The 15,242-nt window shown below is 37.8% G+C and overlaps 1 long non-coding RNA gene across 1 annotated transcript; it reads left to right on the forward strand.

Annotated features, from left to right (window-relative positions):
* The first annotated feature begins 1,509 nt into the window (after window positions 1-1,509).
* LOC122452663 lies at window positions 1,510-13,410 on the forward strand. The gene is made up of 3 exons (XR_006272849.1): window positions 1,510-1,612; window positions 10,171-10,186; window positions 13,358-13,410. It is a non-coding gene; the product is annotated as an uncharacterized LOC122452663 (long non-coding RNA).
* Window positions 13,411-15,242: the final 1,832 nt, after the last annotated feature.

A 15,242-nucleotide genomic window follows, 5' to 3' on the forward strand; every position in this document is an offset into this window, starting at 1 on the left:
TAGCAATATAATAATAGCAGGTTACTTCAATATCCCAATTTCAACAATGGATAGACTATCCAGGCAGAAAAATCAATATAGAAACACCATACTTGAACAATACTATCAACCAAATGGCCTAACAGACAAATACAGAACATTCCATTCAACAGCAACAGAGTACCCGTTTTCCCCAAGTGCAAATGGGATATTTTCCAGAAGAGACGTATGTCAGGCCACAAAACAACCATTATCAAATGTAAGGTTGAAATCATGACAAATATTTTTTTTTCTGATTGCAATGGTATGAAACTATATGTCAATAACAGAAGGAAAATTGGAAAATTAATAAATATGTGGAAGTTAAGCAACATACTCTAAACAACCAATGGGTCTAAGAAGAAATCAAAAAGAAAATCAGAAAATGTCTTGAGAGAAATGAAAGTAAAACCATAATAGATCAAAACTCATGGGATTTGGCAAAGGCAATGCTAACAGGGAAATTTATATCAATAAATGATTAGATTACATTAAAAGAAAAAAAAAAAAGACTTCCCTGGTGATTCAGCAGTTAAGAATCTAATTTTCAATGCAGGGGATGATGGTCTGATCCCTGGTCATGGAAATACAATCCCACATGCTAACAAAGAAGCCCATGCACCACAGTTACAGAGCCCAAAGGTTTGGAGCCCACATGTACTGCAACTAATGAGCTCACATGCTCTGGGGCCTACACAACATAACTAGAGAGGAGCCTGTGCACCACAATAAAAGGTCCTGTGGCACCACAAGGGAGGCCCTACGTGCTGCAAGTAAGACCCAAAGCAGTAATAAATAAATAAATATTTGTTAAAAAAGAAAATAGATCTCATATTAACAACCTAAACTTATATCTCAAGGAACTAGAAAAAAAGCAAACTAAGCTCAGAGTTAGCATAAAGAAAGAAATAATAAAGATAAGATTAGAAATAAAACAGATGAAGAAAACAATAAGAAAACACAATGTAACTAAGACTGTTTTTTGAAAAGATTAAACAATGGACAAACCTTCAGTTAGACTAAGAAAACCAAAGAGGAGATTCAAATTAATAAAATCAGAAATGAAACAGAAGACAGAAAAACCGAGGCACAGAAATTTAAAAATGATGTTAAGAAACCACATGATTAATTAGAGCCCAAAATTGGATTACCTAGAAGAAATGGGTAAATTCCTAAATACATCTAACTTATCAAGACTGAATCATGAAGAAATAAAAACTCCGAAAAGATCAGTGAGTAAGGAGATTGAGTTAGTAATCCCAACAAAGAAAAGGTCAGGACCAAATGGCTTCACTAGTGACTAACGGTTTAAGAAGAATTTATGTCAATCCTACTCTGCTGCTGCTAAATTTCTTCAGTCGTGTCTGACTCTTTGTGACCCCATAGACTGTAGCCTGTGTCAACTACAAATTGGCACTTACCAAGAGCATTGCCAACGACTGAATAACAATGGCATTTGCCACCTGCCTCTAATGGAAATTGAGCCCTGTGCTGTTATAGCTGCTGAGCTTCAACTGCCCCTGAGGGAGCTCAGGGTGGAGTGAGGCTCTCTGTGCTCCAGGGGATCTGGTGGGACAAGTCTTTAGATAGTTGGGTATGTTTAGGAACAGATTTTATGACCTCAACCCTTGCATCTCCTCATATCTAGAGAAGCACTACATTCTTTCATGGTGACGTCAGATCTTCATGACTAACAAGAAACCTCTTGTAAAATGAGTGTTTAATAGCATTGAACTTCCCCTTCTCCAAAGCCTTATATATTGACCTTCCTCCACTGTCACTTTGGAACAGTTTCTCAGAGATAGCTGTCTCCCAGGCTGCAGTCCCCATTTTGCCCCAAATAAAACTTAATTCTCAACTCTCAAGTTGTGCACATTTTCAGTCTTCATCTGCCATGCTCCTCTGTCCATGGATTCCTCAGGCAGGAATATCAGAGTGGGTTGCCATTTCCTCCTCCAGGGGATCTTCTCAAGCAAGGAGTCAAAACTGCATTTCCTGAATTGCAGGCAAATTCATTACCTGCATCACCAGGGAAGCCTGTCAATCCTACTCAAACTCCTCCAAATAATTGAAGAGGAGGGAAAACATTGAGCTCATTTTATGAGGCCAGCGCTACCCTGATGCAAATTCCAGACAGAGACACTATAGGAAAACAATTATAGGCCAGTATATCCCTGATGAATGTAGATGCAAAAGTTCTCAAAACAAAAACTAGCAAACTGAATTCAACAGCACATATACCATGATCAAGTAGGATACGTACCACAACATAATAAAGGCCGTATACTTTAAGCCCATAGTTGACATCATACTCAATGATAAGAAGCTGAAAACTTTTTCATTAAGATTAGGGATAAGGTTAAGGACACCCTCTCTTGCCACTTCTGTTTAACATAGTACTGTGAAACCAAGCCAAAACAGTAAAAATAAGTAAAAGGCATCCAAGTTGAAAGGAAAGTGTAAATGATCTGTTTGCAGATGGCATGATCCTATGTGTAGATAACCCTAAAGTGTTTTTTTTATGGAGACAAAAACCCAACTGTTAGAATTAACAAGCAAATTCAATAAAGTTTTATAGACTACAAATAATCAATGTAAAAAAACCATTGTATTTCCATATAGCAACAGTGAATCATGCAAAAAGGAACATTTTTAGGAGGCCAATCTTATTTACAATAGCACCAAAAGGAAAAATTCTTAGAAACAAAGCTAACCAGTGAAAGACTTGGACACTAAAAACTACAAAACATTGATGAAAGAAATTAAAGGAGACACAAGCAAGTGTAAAGACACACCCTCCCCCCGTTCATGGATTGGAAGACATAATACTATTAAAATGCCCATATGACCAAAGTCATCTATAGACTTAAAACAATTCTCATCAACTTCCACATGTCATTTTTTAAAACAGAAATAGAGAAAAAAATTCTTAAAACTTATACAGAATCACAAAAACCCTCTATAGCCAAAACAACCTTGAGAAAGAACACAGTTGGAAATGTCCCACTTCCTGATTTCAAAATGTATTGCAAAGCTACAGTATTTAGAACAATATAGCACTGGCATAAAGGCATACATAGTAGATTAATAGAACAGAGAGACCAGAAATCAATCCACACATGTACTGTCAATTGATTTTTGACAAGGGTGACAAGAATACACAATGGTGAAGGGATAATCTCTTCAACAACTGGTGTTACAAAAACTGGATATTCTCATTACAAAGCAATGACTTGGGTTTTTATTTTACACCATACATAAAAATCAACTGAAAATGGATTAAACACTTATATTTAACATCTAAAACTATAAATTGCCTAAAAGAAAACAGGGGAAAATCTTGACATTGATCTCAACAGTGATTTCTTGGATATAACACCAAAAGCACAGACAATAAAAGAAAGTGGGACCACATCAAACTAAAAAGCTTATGTCATAGCAAAGAAACAATCAACAGAGTGAAAAGGTGGGAGCAGCATGGGAGAAAATATTTTCATATCATGTATCTGATACGGGATTAGTTTTTGAGTATATAAGGAATTCGTACAATTCAATAGCAAAAAAACCGAAAAACCTGATTACAAAATGGGCAGTGGGCCTGAACAGATTTTTTGTTTTTTAAGAAAACATACAAATGACTAAAAGATGCTCAGCATCACTAATTTTTAGGAAAATGCAAATAAAAACTACAATGAGTTATCACTGCACACCTGTTAGGGTGGCTATTATAAAAATAAAAGATAACAAGAGTTGGCAAAGATGCAGAGAAATTGGAATCCTTGTACACTCTTTCTGGAAATGTATGATAAAATAGTACAGCAGTTCTGGAAATAGTATGGGCATTTCTCAAGAAAGTAAAATTAGAATTACCATGTGATCTGGAAATTCCACTTTTGGTATATCCAAAGAATTGAAATAAGGATATTGAATAGATGTCATCATGTCCATGTTTATTGCAGCATTATTTACAAACAACCAAGATATTGAAATGATCCAGTTGTCTATTGACATATGAATAGGTAAAGAAAATAATGTATATATGCAAGTGAAAGAATGTTGTTCACCCTTTAAAAAGAAGAAATTTCTGCTGTTTGTGATAGGATGAATGGACCTGGAGGGCATTAAGCTAAGTGAAAAAACCTGCTTACAGAATGATAATTCATGACTTCACATGTATGAGGTATCTAAAGTAGTGAAATTCATAGTAGTAGAGAATACAATAGCAATTGCCAAGGTTGCAGGTGGAAGGAACGAGCTGTTCAATGGACATAAACTTTCAGTTATACTAGGTGAAACAATTCTAGTGATCTGCTTTGCAACATAACACCAAGAGCTAACAATACAGTATTGTGCACTAAAAAATGTGCTGAAAGTAAAACTCAAATTAAGTATTTTTACCATCCAAAACAAAGCAAAAACAAACACAGGGGTCCAAGACAACTTTGGGAAATGTTGGACATATCTATTTTCTTGATTGTGGTGATGCATGGGTGTTTGCATATGTCCAAACTCATAAAATTGAACACATTAAATATGAACAATTCTCTGTATCTCAATTATATTTCAATAAAGATGTTAAAAAATCTATCTAAAATAATGAAATATTTAACAGTGGAAATGTATACAAAAGTAGTCGTGCTATTTCTTTAAATTTAATGCTGACCGCAATATTTTGTAATTTTCCTTTCAAAAACTGGATTTTCCCAGTATGACACTCAGTACTGGCATCAGTAACAGACACTTGAAAACACTCATGCCAAGGAGTTAACAGGAAATATCTTGGCAAATTCAGAGTCAAAAGGAAAGCACAGAATTGTCAGAACACATATCGTGTTTCTCAGAATTATCTGTGTCATGTTGGAAGTTTTTATACGGAAGTGTGTGTTGACACTAATGATTAAGGCCAGGATTTCTACAATTGACAGGAAAATGACCTATAAATAATGACCTGTGATGGACTTGTCATACAGTCATTAAGTGAAATATTCTAGTACCAGTTTCCTCCCTTTGGTATCCCAGTTTCCGGCTTCTGTGAAGTACTTTTCCTTTGTAAAGATCACTCATTTTATCTGAGACCATCAAGTTTTCTTTGGGCTTTATCAAATGATAATTTCATTCTCTCTCTTAGTAGATAACAATATCAAATGGAGTTTCTTGAGCCTTTTTGGAACACATTTTGCTTGCATAGAAATTTTCTCTGGAGAGCTTCTTATTTCTCTGTTTATAAAAAGCTAAATAAATTCTTGAAATGTTGAAAGTTTATTTTTTTTAAGCTTAAGATAAAAACTAATTTTTATGAATTATTAAGCAATCAGTTTGCCAATTATTTCTGAAGTTCAGTGTAACTTCTTAGAAAATGGTATTCAGAAATGATTTCAATATTAAAATTCCATTATTTTACTATGTATGTTGCATGTGTATGTTTGTGTGTTAATGAAATATAAATTTCTGGAAAAATCATTTCATTAAGTAAACACTAGGTCAGAGTTTCTCCAACCGAGGACTACAACTATCAAGGGTCATAGGGCAGTAACATTAGGGAGGTGAAGGAAGATGTCACTCTCTTTGAGTCCTTAGGAAGTGCAACAGGCTTCTTCTCTCCTTTGTCATTGCTCCTTTTCATCCCAAAAGGCACTTCTGTGGACCAGTGGTCTACTCTTTTTTCTTCCTCCTTTCCTTCCTCTTTCATCCTTTTCTTCCTTCCCTGTCTTCATGTTTTTGTTTGGGGGATTAAGTGGAAAACTAAGTGATAAGCACTATCTTCTAAACCCACAAGCAAGATGCTATGTATTTAGACATGGGGGGTGGGAAATTTGAAATCATCTCACTATGACCACATTGTGTTAATTCAGTGTATGATGTGATAAAAAGTGACGTGTAATTAAGCCTGAGAAATGCTTACAGAAATCGCTCTAACACCAAACAGAATTAATAGCCTGTAAATCCTACATTCAATAATTTATTTGTTGTTCATTCTAAATGATAATATTGAGATAATTCCCTTTTTTAGAACACAAAATGACCAGTTTTAAGACTCCTTTGTGAAAAGGGAAAGTGAAGGTCATTCATTCGTGTCTGGCTCTTTACGACCCCATGGAATTCTCCAGGCCAGAATGCTGGAGTGACTAGTCTTTTCCCTTCTCCAGGGGATCTTCCCAACCCAGGGATTGAACCTAGGTCTCCCACATTGCAGGAGGATTCTTTACCAGCTGAGCCACAAGGGAAGCCTCCTCTGTAAATAACCTCATATGAAGTGATATCTAAGAAAGAAACAACATGCTGGTTTTGTGTCAGTATTGAGAAGTTCAGAGGTTAAAGTCACCTTAGAAACATTTCACTTTCAGTGAAATTTGTGAGAGTGAATTTGAGAGAGTTTAAGGCAAATAAGACTTGACTATGTTTGCATGGCCAAAACTAAAACTAATCTCTAAATGAGTGAGATTCTGATGCCACATGTATGTCCCATAAAACAATATGAATGATGAGATTAGGGTTGATATTTTCCTGGTATTGGCCATTTCTGTTCTCTTTCTGCCATATCTCTATATTCTCTTTGGACTATTTATATATCGATGGATATTGCTGGGTGATTTAGCCTAGAGGCTGGGAAACATGAAAAGAGGAGTAAGTCATAGCCCATCATTTAAAAAAAATACAGTTATGATGAAGCGACAACATGAGTGAACGAAAAAAAGAAGACACAATACCAGGCGGTGGAGTACAGTCCCTTCCAGCTGAGTCCCAATTGGTGTCTCTCCTCCGATATCTTTATGTCTTGAACCATTCTCTTCAAGGTTGCATAAAAAACATCTAGAGTACCTCTTTGAACTATACTCTTTCACTTCTTGAAATTATCAATAGGCATCCCTTCAGAAAGAGTCTAGAAGCACTTAGTCAGGTAAGCAACACTAAACTAAACTAAAGTATGAGCCTTTCCTATGCCCATCCTCCAAATTTGTTTTCCAGTTTTATGTCTCAGCAGCTAAACAACATGGCCCACTATTGCCTGAACATGATTATTTTTAAAAATTTGCCTCATGCTCCTGATTATGCCATGTTATGTTGGATGACTTCTCCTCATCTCTGTCTGTAAAAATTTTGCCATGAACCACAATGTAGGTTGAATAGTGCCCTTTTTATAAAGCTTTATTGTTAAGTCAGGAGTGATCTAATGATGTCCAGAACATCTTTAGAGTTATAGTTACATATTTTGAAGCACTTGGCATACTTCCCCCTTAACTATATTTCTTTTATTTCTCCTAATATAGTGTATGCTCATTAAGAACTGGAAATATCAACCTCTCATTCACTCATATTATTTAGAAAAATACCTAGTATAGGTTTCATCATAGAAAATGTGGAAACTAATTTTTAAAATATTAGTTAAGAAGTTAATACTTATCTGGTCAAATTTCTTATTCAATAAACTCAGTAAAAAAAGCAAGAGGATAATTGGTTTCATTTTTGAGCAGTTATAGTCAAAGAAAATCTTTAGGTAAGCAGCATTAGGGTAAAATTTTTCAAATTTTTCAAAAATTAGCAAATTCAAAAATTAGCAAAAATTTTTCAGAATGAAAAAAATGAAATATGAGCCATACAAAAATTGTTTTAACAAAATCTTTTTTAGTTGGTTGTCATATCTCTTTTTTAAATTAATTTATTCTTTTATTGAAGGCTAATTGCTTTACAGAATTTTACTGTTTTCTGTCAAACCTCAACATGAATCATCCATAGGAATACATATATTTTTAGTTGGATATAATTAAAAAAAAAATTGCTCTGCAAAGGAGCAAATGAAATATCAAGCTACAGGCTGGGAGGTGGTCCTAAGATGGTGGAGAAATAGAACAGGGATACCATATTCTCCCCCACAAATTCATTGAAATATCATTTGAACACTGAGCAAATTCCACAAAACAACTTGTGAACACTGGCGGAAGACACAAGGCACCCAGAAAGGCAACCTGTTGTCTTAAAGGAGGTTGTCTTTGAAAATATAAAAGATAAAAAGAGAGACAAAAGAATTAGGGATGGAGACCCGTCCTGGGGAGGAAGTCCTGAAGGAGGAGAAGTTTCCAAACATCCAGGAAACCCTTTCACTGGTGGGTCTGTGGGGAGTTTTGGAATCTCAGGGGACAACATAACTGGGAGCAAAATATAAATAAATAAAACCCACAGATTACACGTCTAACCACAAGTCCTAGTGGAGAAGTAACCCAGATGCTTGTGTTTGCCACTCAGCAAGCAGGGGCTGCACAGGGAGGCATGGGCTGCATTGCTTAGGGTAAGGACTGGGCCTGAATGCCCTGAGGACAATCTGAGTGAGCTAACGTGAGATAACCCAAACTGTGGGATAACCAGAGAAAAATAAAAAAAGAAAGAGAGAGAACCTTCCTGTGAAAAGCTCTAACCTAAGGCACTGCCAGGCCCACTAACAGAACAAAGCACTGAGCAAATACCAAGGAGAGCTAGCCAGCTGTGGACCGGCCCATTCCCTGCCGGAGACAGGGAGGCAGGTGGGCGACAGCCAAAGCCAGCGAGGGGCATCCTCTACCAAACTGCGAGCAGGCTCCCAGTTACTAACCAAGTCTTCCTGGGATCCTGGATGGTTGACATCTACCAGGAGGGTTGCAGTCAGAGATCAGCTCCCCAGAGGAGACACAGGGCACACCTGAGACGGCGCTCCCGCTGTGCACCCAGGAAACTGAGCGGCTGGGACCGAGGAGGACATAAGACGCACCGCCCACTGGGGGACAGTGCGCTGGCCAAGCACCTGGTCGCCTGAGCTGCTCGGACCTGGGAAGGGCACAAGGTGGAGGCCCAACCAACTGAGCCTTTGTGGAGAACCCAAGAACCTGAACCTGAGCAGCTTAGACCTGGGAAGTGCACACAACCCAGGGCCCACTGTAGACAGTTCCCCGGCAGAGCAACCTGGAGCCTGAGCAGTGTAGACCGGGAAAGCACACACGCCGTGAGCGGGGGCAAACCCAGTGTGGTCCATGCACTGTGAGCACTCCCCACACACGCCAGTGATATTTGTTTGCAGTGCTCCTCCCTCCCCGCTGCACAACTGAACAAGTGAGCAAAAATAACTGACCACCTCTGCCCCCTTGTGTCAGGGCAGAAGTTAGACACTGAAGAGACTTGCAAACAGAGGAAGCCAAAATAAACCGAGGGAACCACTTGGGAAGTGACAGGTGCAACAGATTAAAACCCTGTGATTAGCACTGACTACATTGGAAGGGACCTATAGACCTCGAGAAGAAGTATAAGCTGGAACAAGGAACTATCTGAAACAACTGACCCCATGCTGCCTGACAGCTCCAGACAAATTCCTATATATATTTTACTATTATTTGTGTATTTTTAAAAATTTTTAAACCCTTTATTATTCCTTTAACTTTCATTTTTATAACCTACTATTACCAGCAGTTGGTGATGGACAGGGAGGCCTGGCATGCTGCGATTCATGGGGTCACAAAGAGTCAGACATGACTGAGCGACTGAACTGAACTGAACCTTGCAAAAAAAAAAAAAAAGACCGCATTTTTAAAGCAAATTTCATACATATTTTTCATAATTTTTCTGAAATTTTTTATATTGTATTTTTGAGAGTCTAACCTCTACTCTAGATTTTTAATCATTGCTTTTTGGTATTTCTTATCAATTTAAGAATCTAATCTTCAGTACCCATTTTTACTTAGGAATGTGATTATTGGTTTTACTGCCCTCTCCCCCTTTTGACTTTCATTTTTCTCGCCCAGGTCACCTCTATCTCCTCCCTCCCCCTTCTCTTCTCTACCCAACAGTGTGAATCTCTTTGGGTATTCTGGGCTGTGGAGAACACTTAGGGAACTGATTACTGGCTAGATCTGTCTCTCTCTTTTGACTCGTCCTCTTCTCCTGGTCACCCTTATCTCATTCCTCCCTCTTCTCTTCTCTATGGAACTCTGTGAACTTCTCTGGGTGTTCAAGGCTATGGAGAGCACATAGGGAATAGATTACTGGCTAGATTGCGCTCTCCCCTTTTGATTCCTCCTCTTCTCCTCCTGGTCACATCTATCTCCCCCCTCCCTCTTCTCTTCTCCATGTAACTCTGCAAACTTCTCTGGGTGTCCCTCACTGTGGAGAATATTTTTTCCATTAACTTAGATGTTTTATCATCAGTGTGGTATGGATGGAGAAGTCTTGAGGTTACTGTCAGAATAAGACCAAATACCAGAGGCAGGAGACTTAAATCCAAAACTTGAGAACACCAGAAAACTTCTCACTCAAGGGAACACTAATCAACAAGAGCTCATCCAAAAGCCTCCATACCTACACTGAAACTAGCTCCATCCAAGAGCCAACAAGTTCCAGAGCAAGAAGTACCATGCTAATTCTCCAGTAGTGCTGGAACATAGCCCTGAGCATTAATATACAGTCTGCTCAAAGTCACACCAAACCCATAGACACCTCAAAACTCACTACTGGACACTTCATTGCCCTCCAGAGAGAAGAGATCCAGCTCCACCCACCAGAACACCGACACAAGCTTCCCTAACCAGGAAACCTTGACAACCCACTCTTGCAACCCCACCCATAGGGAGCAACCTCCACAATAAAGAGGATCCACAAACTTCCAGAATACAGGAAGGCCACCCCAAACACAGCATTCTAAACAAGATGAAAAGGCAGATAAATATACATTAGGTAAAGGAACATGATAAATACCCACCACACCAAACAAAAGAGGATGATATAGGGAGTCTACCTGAAAAAGAATTCAGAATAATGATAATAAAGATGATCCAAAATCTTGAAAACAAAATGAAGTTACAGATAAATAGTCTGGAGACAAGGATTGAGATGATGCAAGAAATGTTTGACAAGGACCTAGAAGAAATAAAAATGAGTCAATCAATAACGAATAATGCAATAACTGAGATCAAAAATTCTGGAGGGAACCAACAGCAGAATAACTGAGACAGAAGATAGGATAAATGAGATGGAAGATAGAATGGTGGAAATAAAAGAAGCAGAAAGGAAAAAAGAAGAAAGAATTAAAAGAAATGAGGACAACCTCAGGGACCTCTGGGACAATGTCAAATGCCCTAACATTCAAATCATAGGAGTTCCAGAAGAAGACAAAAAGAAAGACCATGAGAAAATACTTGAGAAGATAATGGGAATAGTTTACTTCCCTAAAATGGGGAAGTAAATAGCCACCTGAGCCAAAGAAACCCAGAGAGTCTCAAACAAGAAAAACCCAAGGCAAAACACCCCAAGACACATTTTAATCAAATTAACATAGATCAAACACAAAGAACAAATATTAAAAGCAGCAAGGGAAAAACAACAAATAGCACACAAGGGGATCCCATAAGGATAACAGCTGATCTTTCAATAGAAACTCTTCAGGCCAGAAGAGAATGGCAGGACATAGTTAAAGTGATGAAAGAAAAAAACCTACAACCCAGATTACTGTACCCAGCAAGGATCTCATTCAAATATTTCATACAAATGAAGACTAAAATAAAGCAAGGAGTCACAATACTCATATCAGATGAAATAGACCCTGAAATAAAGGCCGTGAAAAGAGACAAAGAAGGACAACACATAATGATCAAAAGGTCAATCCGAGAAGAAGATATAACAATTATAAATATATATGCACCCAACATAGGAGCACCACAATATGTAAGACAAATGCTAACAAGTATGAAGGGGGAAATTAACAGTAACACAATAATAGTGAGAGATGTTAATACCCCACTCACACCTACGGATAGATTGACTAAACAGAATATTAAAAAGGAAACACAAACTTTAAATGATACAATGGACCAGTTAGACCTAATTGATATCTATAGGACATTTCATCCCTAAACAATGAATTTCACCTTTTTCTCAAGTGCACACAGAACCTTCTCCAGGATAGATCACATTCCGGGCCATAAATCTAGCCTTGGTAAATTAAAAAAAAAAAAAAAAAAAGAAAGAAATTATTTCAAGCATGTTTTCTGATCACAATGCAGTGATTAGATGAAAGAGGAGAGTGAAAAAATTGGCTTAAAACTCAACATTCAGATAACTAATATCATGGCCTCTGGTCCCATCACCTCATGGGAAATAGATGGGGAGACAGTGGAAACAGTGTCAGACTTTATTTTTGGGGGCTCCAAAATCACTGCAGATGATGATTTCAGCCATGAAATTAAAAGACGCTTACTCCTTGGAAGGAAAGTTATGACCAACCTAGACAGCATATTAAAAAGCAGAGACATTACTTTACCAACAAAGGTCCATCTGGTCAAGGCTATGGTTTTTCCAGTGGTCATGTATGGGTGTGAGAGTTGGACTGTGAAGAAAGCTGAGAACCGAAAAATTGATGCTTTTGAACTGTGGTGTTGGAGAAGACTCTTGTGAGTCCCTTGGACTGCAAGGAGATCCAGCTAGTCCATCCTAAAGGAGATCAGTCCTGAATATTCATTGGAAGGACTGATGCTGAAGCTGAAACTCCAGTACTTTGGCCACCTCATGCGAAGAGTTGACTCATTGGAAAAGACCCTGATGCTGGGAGGGATTGGGGGCAGGAGGAGAAGGGGACGACAGAGGATGAGATGGCTGGATGGCATCACCGACTCGATGGGCATGAGTTTAAGTAAACTCCAGGAGTTTGTGATGGACAGGGAGGACTGGTGTGCTGTGATTCATGGGGTCACAACGAGTCAGACACGACTGAATGACTGAACTGAACTGAATAGGAAAAAAAAAAAAAACTATTAAAAATACAAACATATGGAGGCTAAATAGCAAGCTTCTGAATAACCAAGAAATCACGGAAGAAATTAAAAAAAAGAAATCAAAATATGCGTAGAAATGAATGAAAATGAAAACACAACAACCCAAAACCTATAGGACTCAGTAAAAGCAGTGCTAAGGGGAAGGTTCATAGCGATACAAGCTTACCTCAAGAAACAAGAGGAAAGTCATATAAATAGCCTAACTCTACACCAGGAAACTAGAAAAGGAAGAAATGAAAAACCCCAGGGTTAGTAGAAGGAAAGAAATTATAAAAATTAGGGCAGAAATAAATGAAAAAGAAACAAAGGAGACCATAGCAAAAATCAACTAAGCTAAAAGGTGGTTCTTTGAGAAGATAAATAAAATAGACAAACCATTAGCCAGACTCATCAAGAAACAAATAGAGAAGAATCAAATCAACAAAATTAGAAATGAAAATGGAGAAATCACAGAAGACAACACAGAAAGACAAAGGATCATAAAAGATTACTACCAGCAACTATATGCCAGTAAAATGGGCAACTTGGAAGAAATGAATAAATTGTTCAGTCAGTTCAGTTCAGTCACTCAGTCGTGTCCAACTCTTTGCAACCCCATGAATCTCAGCACACCAGGCCTCCCTGTCAAGTATAAATTTCCAAAACTGAACCAGGAAGAAATAAAAAATCTTAACAGACACATCACAAGCACAGAAATCGAAACTGTAACAGGAAATCTTCCAGCAAACAAAAGCCCAGGACCAGACGGCTTCACATCTAAATCCTACCAAAAATTTAGACAAGAGCTAGCAGCTATCCTACTCAAACTCTTCCAGAAAATTACAGAAGAAGATAAACTTCTAAACTGATTCTATGAGGCCACCATCCCCCTAATACCAAAACCAGACAAAGATGCCACAAAAAAAAAAAAGAAAGAAAGAAAGAAAAGAAAAGAAAACTATAGGCAAATATCACTGATGAACATAGATGCAAAAATCCTTAACAAAATCCTAGCAAACATAATCCAACAACATATTAAAAAGATCATACATCATGACCAAGTAGGCTTATTCCCAGGGTTGCAAGGATTTTTTAATATCCACAAATCAATAAATGTGATACACTACATTAACAAATTGAAAGATAAAAACCATATGATTATCTCAATAGATGCAGAGAAAGCCTTTGGCAAAATTCAACATCCATTTATGATAAAAAAAAAAAAAAAAACCCTCCAGAAAGCAGACACAGAAGGAACATACCTCAACATAATAAAAGCCACATATGATAAACCCACAGCAAACATTAACCTCAATGGTGAAAAATTGAAAGCATTTCCCCTAAAGCCAGGAACAAGATAAAGGTGCCTACTCTTACCACTACTATTCAACATAGTTTTGGAAGTTTTAGCCACAGCAATCAGAGAAGAAAAAGAAATAAAAAGAATCCAGATTGGAAAAGAAGTAAAACTCTCACTGTTTGCAGATGACAAGCTTTTGCACAAGGAAACTATAAACAAGGTGCAAAAGATAGTCTTCAGAATGGGAGAAATAATAATAAATGAAGCAACTGACAAAGAATTAATCTCAAAAATATACAAGCAGCTCCTGAAGCTCAATTCCAGAAAAATAAATGACCCAATCATAAAATGGGCCAAAGAACTAAACAGACATTTCTCCAAAGAAGAAATACAGATGGCTAACAAACACATGAAAAGATGCTCAACATCACTCATTATCAGATACATGCAAATCAAAACCACAATGAGGTGCCATCTCACGCAGGTCAGAATGGTTGTTATCTAAAAGTCTACAAACAGTAAATACTAGAGAGTGTGTGGAGAAAAAGGAACCTTCTTACACTGTTGGTGGGAATGCAATCTAGTACAGCTACTATGGAGAACAGTGTGGAGATTCCTTAAAAAACTGGAAATAGAACTGCCATACAACCCAGCAACCCCACTGCTGGGCATACACACAGAGGAAACAAGAATTGAAAGAGACACATGTACCCCAATGTTCATTGCAGCACTGTTTACAATACCCAGGACATGGAAGCAGCCTAGATGTCCATCAACAGACGAATGGACAAGAAAGCTGTCGTACATATACACAATGGAATATTACTCAGCATTTGAATCAGTTCTAATGAGGTGGATGAAACTGGAGCCTATCATACAGAGTGAAGTAAGTCAGAAAGAAAAACACCAATACAGTATATATATGGAATTTAGAAAGATGGTAATGATGGTAAAGACGGAAATGTGAGACAGCAAAAAGAGACACAGATGTAAAGAAGAGTCTTTTGGACTCTGTGGGAGAAGGCGAGGGTGGGTTGATTTGAGAAGGTAGCATTGAAACGTGTAGTTTATCATATGTGAAGTGGATCGCCAGCCTAGGTTCGATGCATGAGACAGGGTGTTCAGGGCTGGTGCACTGAGATGACCCTGGGAGATGGGAT

This window comes from Cervus canadensis, chromosome 1 (assembly GCF_019320065.1).
Source record: "Cervus canadensis isolate Bull #8, Minnesota chromosome 1, ASM1932006v1, whole genome shotgun sequence".
Classification (NCBI taxonomy): domain Eukaryota; kingdom Metazoa; phylum Chordata; class Mammalia; order Artiodactyla; family Cervidae; genus Cervus; species Cervus canadensis.